We start from the raw sequence: 6,060 nt of genomic DNA on the forward strand, positions 1-6,060 counted from the left end.
GACGGCATTGGTAGAGGTGGTGGGGGCAGAGAGAGGGAGGGCGACACCATCATGGGTCCTCTCTGCAGCAGTGGATGTAGCAGCCAGGATGAAGGAGGGGGATGGGCAGCGAGCGGTGCTTCACCCTCCCCTTTCATGACTGCATGTGAGCATCGGTCCCAGAAAATAAAGCTGAATGATGAGGATGCTCAGCAGCCAGCAACAACCTGAGCTGACAGATATTTCAGTCAAACCGGTGAGCTGAGGGGGCACTGCCGTTCTTTTTGTAAATTACAACCCAGTGACTGAAAAGAAACAATAGTCTGTTTTTGACATTTAGGAGGTGAACACTTTACAATGTAATGCTTATAGGGCTGTTGCACTGGATCTCATTATATTGTGCAGGTGTTCATGTTATTCTGTCCATTTCTTGTATTTCTCGAGAGGTGAAGGCCTCTTGTGACTTTTTATGTTGACCCAGACAAGGAATCATGGGCCTGTGTTCATGAATTGAATCATTCATTTACAGGGGGGTTATATGGAGAAATCCTGTATCACAGAATATGTTATTTATATTGTGGTATACTGCAGTAAATGTTCTGGGAATTAAAGTGAGAAACTCTTTATAGATAAAATAACAAGGTGGGAATGTCTGTTTTCGGCTAATCGACTGAAATAAATACCTTACAGATCAAGATACTTCATCACATTTCAATCCAGTAATTTCTCTGACTATAGACAGATTGTTTGTCTCACCATGTACAGTATATATAAAAAAAGTACTGATTGTAAATACAATTATTGATCACCATGCTGTAGTTGCATAACAGGTACACGTAATGTGATTGTCCACTTAAGAGACAAAATATGCCCGTTGAGCTGAACAAGAAATAAAGGTGGAGAGAGGCATTTGACATGCAACACCAGCCTCAAACCAGGAGCAGTGCAACGTGGTGTAAGAGTGGGTGTAAGATGGTGACCATGTAGGTCACCATCTTACACCCACTGGCCAACAGGACGATCGTCAATAGCTGTTTATTCTTGTGGCACTTTATTCATCAGTCAGCTGATCAGCCAATCCTAATCCATAAATTCAGGAGCCATATCACACCTGCAACAGTGAAAGTGATGTGCTTTGTCGCTGTTCTCAGGATTAAGTCTGTAAATGCAGAGGTAGTTTGTCCAATTGTCAGTTTGTGCCAATTATTATACACTGTTACTGTGGAATATATGCAATAAACTAATCTTCGTAGTGTAATATTTTGGCAATTAGGATAGAAGAAATTTGTACTGTTCAGTGTTGCAACAACAGTAAACAATGCAAGGCTTGTGCTGAAAGATCCCTGTCGAGTTGTCAGTAGTAGTGCTAAGCATTGAATCTAAATATATAACATTGAATAATAATATTTTTTGATTATTTGTGGGGATTGTTGTTTCTATATCTCTTGTTGCAAGACTTTTAAAACATTGAAGTGCTAGTTTGACATTTTGGGAAACACACTCAGTCTGGTTAGCCTAGCTTAGCATATAGACTGGAAGTAGAGGGGGACAGCTAGCCTGGCTCTGTCCAAAGTTCAATTTCTTGGCAAACAAAATCCAGGTGCAGTGACTAGGTAGTTTTCCGGAGTCTTGACATCACAATGAGGTTGCCAGGTTGGGTATGTTGCACAGGTTGTTCCTGCACAGAGAACAGGAGTACTGAGAAGGTGTTGTTTTTGCATTTCGGAATAAACAATTCAATGTGTTAATTAGTGAGTTTTAGAGGTGTTGGTATGGTCTATTTTTGATCAATGGAAGGAGCCAGGACAGCTGTTTCCCCCATTGTCCAGGCTTTATGCTAAGCTAGGCTAACTACGTCCTGACTCTAGCTCCGTGCTTAACACACAGATATGAGACTGCTATTGATGTTCTCATTCTTGGAAAGTGAAGAAATAAGTGCACTTCCCAAAATGTTGAACTAGTCCTTTAATTATGTTATTGGTTGTGATCAAGTAGTGGAAGTATTTGAAAGCAGGCTGGTGTGTATTTACTCCTCTGTGTGGGGCTTTGTCGAAGAAGGAGGAGAGAGGTGAAATTGAAACAGAAACAGAGAAGGACACGTGCATGCACACACACACACACACACACACACACACACACACACACACACACACACACACACAAAAGCTTTCCACTGACCTTGGAAGCATCACTGAACCAGAACATCACACACTTGTCTGGGTTCAGTCTGACGCAGTGCCTGCAGCCCCTGGGCCTCCATAAAACACACACACACACACACACACACACACACACACACACACACACACACACATACAACAACAACAACAACAAATACACATCCATGCTGAACACACACACACTCCCAAATAAATCCATGCCGAAATGTCATGTCGCCGTGGTTACAGAGCATGAAGGTCTGGCTGAAATAGAGCTTTCTAATGCTTTCAGTGGCTCATAATCTTAATGAATTCCCCTTCTCTTTCACTGAGGAAGAGTGCTGTGTCAGAGCTGGCAGACATCCTCCTCCTCCCACTCCTCTCAGCAGCACGTGACTGCTCTCGCCATCCTCATCCTGCGTACATACACACACATACAGTGGGGACATATTTAACCCAGTGTTACAGAAATATCTACTTATAGAAGATGCAGTACGGTAGCCAAGTAGCCTCAGCCAAGATGCTCTCGTACTCTGGCGAACAAGGAAATGCAGATTAAAGGGAAAGGATAGCATGACGTGATGGTTATGTGTCAAGTTGTTAACTGTAACTGTAAGAGGATTTCATATGCGAAATGGTGTTGATGCTGGCTTTTATGCTGTGCATTAACCAGTGCGGCTGAGCTGGAGGAGACTGCAGAGCACTCAGAGCCTCAGACAGAGCTGTAGACAGGTTGTTGCAGCCTGCCGCATCACAGTAGGTCACCTGCTTTCCGACAATCTATTATATACTGCCATTTTCAGTACACTGGGTTACTGTGAGTTCCCAGCTTTACTTAAATCCCTCTCTGGTTAGTTTCTGAATCATTACATATCAAGGTGATTGTTTCGAAAACAATTAGCTGATTAATTAATAAAGATTTAATAGAATGATTAATCAGTGACCATTATGATCCATCATTGAAGTGATGCATCTTTGAAGTCACGGTGAAGCGGCAGTTAGAGCGTCTTCAGCCTCCGTAATGTGTTGTATTTCCAATCAAAATGGAATATCAGGGGTATAATTAAAGAGGGATTTGATGAAGTCGTTCAGGGATTTTATTTGATCACTCATAATGTGTGTGTGTGTGTGTGCTGCAGAGAGTGTGGAGTCTCTGGAGAATCACAGTGATTTGGAGCTGTAGAGGACTGTTGGCCTCCACCCACACCGTCTTTACCTGCATTATTAAGATCAGCAAGGTGGATAACGAGGGAGGAATTAATGAATTAGACTGCAACCACACTCTTGTGGAAATATAAACAAATACACACCTCCAAAGAGGCAGCCATGCTCCATGACCCGAGAGCATGGCTGCCCACAAGCTAACAAAGTGAGCTGTGTTTGATTTGATTGGAGGGGTTAGCCGGTTGCCCCGAACTGCATTTCTCTGGATAAATTAATGTATAAGATATTTTGAAATTCAAAGATATAATAATATAATATTCAGAGAGAGTTATTTTCATAGATGAATACTACCAATATTTTTATATGACATTTGACAGATACCAAAAGATAACAGAAAAATGAATGCAAGGATGAGGATTTATTTCGCTGTGTCTTTAAGTTATGTCCTCTGTAAAAAACAAAACATTTCCTGGTTCAAGCTTCTCCAATGTGAGTATTTGTTCTGTTTCATATTTTAAATGAAATACCTTTTTAGGTTTTGTTCTTGACCAAAATAAGCAATTCCCCTCACTTTATGTACTCTTTATGTACTATGTACTGTGTACTGTATGTACAGTAAAACAAAGAGCCTGTGGTCGTGCCACTCTGAGAAATTGGACGTAAGTAGGTCTACACTCACAGAATCCAATGTGTTGGAAATACAAAAGATGTCTTCTCATCTGAAAAGAACAGTTTAGTGATACCATACCTACTAAAATATCTCTTACTGGGGGCGTCCAGTAGGAGTTTCACAACACCAGGTTTTACAAAACAGTCATTGATTAGTCAACTGGTTGTCATTGACCTCATTATGTAAGAAAAGAGAGGTATTCTGTGCAGCATTTAAAAACTGTGAGAGTAGTGAAATAATACAAACTGAATAAAGATCTGTAAATATGTCCGAGCATCAACAAATGAGCTGCTGGTTAAAGTCATGCTGACTGCTGACTAGTCACTGTTCACATCATCCACTGGTAGTAGTTGTCAACTAGTCTGTAAAACCCTTTCACGTCCAGGTGCAGTGACATCCTGCAGCATTCGTTAATGTAAAACTGCCCACAAATCACGTTCTTCTTGCTGCATTAGTAACTTCTGTTGATTTGATAAGGGCAACTATCTCCCTGCTGTCAGGTGAATAGAAGAGGTGGCTGACAACTCCATGTGTGTCACAAGTGCATTGCAAGCCTCTTGGCCAAAATGTCCAGTTTCTTGTGCATGTTATTACAGAAGATCTTTACGCCTTTACACACGAAATGTTTCTGTCTCAGCAGGTTATAATCTGGCATCTTGAGATGTTGATCTGTTTCTGTGTTATCACAGCAAAATTGATTGATGCTTCCACACCACTGAAAATGTAAAGGGCTGTCCCATGCCTACGCTGTTGTCATATGTGCTCATGTGGTCTCTCATATGGCTTTTGCATCTGCTCAGATTTCGAGCCATTGAGGTACGTTTATGTAAGCTGCTTGAGAATTAGCCGACATACACATCATTAATATACAGCACAGATATACAGACCTGCTTTCAGGGCGTCTCTGTGCTCAGGTCTCATGACTCTGCCCTTTCTCTGGTGCCGGTCGTGGGAAAGGGTCCTCACATCAGTCCATTTCCTGTTTTTTCTGGGTGACCTGCACCCATGGATGTATTAAAAGAATTGGATACCGGACCCAAAGATGCTGCCTATTCAGTCCAATAAGAATTGCTTGCCTGGTGCATTCACCAAACGTTTCTTACTTCCAGGAGTATGTGGCCCACTGACTACGCACAGTGGCTTAAAAATATACAATACAAAGAGTACTAATTGACCATGATTATAGCTGGAGGTGTCAACAGTTTTACAGATGTCTCTTTTACACTGTTGGTCTAATGGGAAAATGCTTTTTTTGCTGCAGCTGCAGGGCAATTTTGTGGGCACTGGGAAATTTTGGAAACAAGCAAGCAGCGACGCCATATCCACTTCTGATAATACATCCATACTGCACTTCTCCTCAACCTGCATGACCTCTGACCCTCTGACTGGATGGGTGTTGGAGGCCAGATGGGCAACAAACTCATGATCCTTTTCTGCTTTTCTTACAACCAACCTGTGCTGGTTGAGGCTGGCTTTGATGTTAGGTAACTGCAGGCCTGTCTGACCAGGCTGCAGACTAATATCAGGCCATGAAAACAGACTAGCTCTGGGTTTCAAGATTGGGACTCTCATGCAGTATTTTATGTCCAGTTAATATTTATGAATCAATTTAATTTCAAATCAGTGCTCGAGATTCATTGAACTGGACTGTAGTTTATACAGTGATGTTTCATACTTCGTTCCCAGTTAACTCTCACTGGTGAAATTAACCTCACCATGAGTTGAACTAACTACTAACGGTTTGTCAAATGGATCACCATAAAACACATAAAATTACAAGTACAATGAATATATGATCAAAGAAATCAGTAATTGGCTTTGATTCACTTCAGTCAATCAACTATTCAGTGAATTGACTAATCATTTCAGCTGTATTTTAAACACACTGGGAATGTGTTCCAATATAGAAAATAATGGGTTATTTGTGTCCATTTAGTCTGTTACAGTATTTACTATGTTGCTATTACACCTGATCATGCATTATCATTTATATATGGCATAGTTTTATTGATGGACTATTATAGAGACCTGGCTTCATGTGTATTTTTGTTTTTCACAATGGCTTACTTAAGTAGAGACCCTACAAGC

This window comes from Enoplosus armatus, chromosome 18, assembly GCF_043641665.1.
Source record: "Enoplosus armatus isolate fEnoArm2 chromosome 18, fEnoArm2.hap1, whole genome shotgun sequence".
In the NCBI taxonomy this organism is placed as follows: Eukaryota; Metazoa; Chordata; class Actinopteri; order Centrarchiformes; family Enoplosidae; genus Enoplosus; species Enoplosus armatus.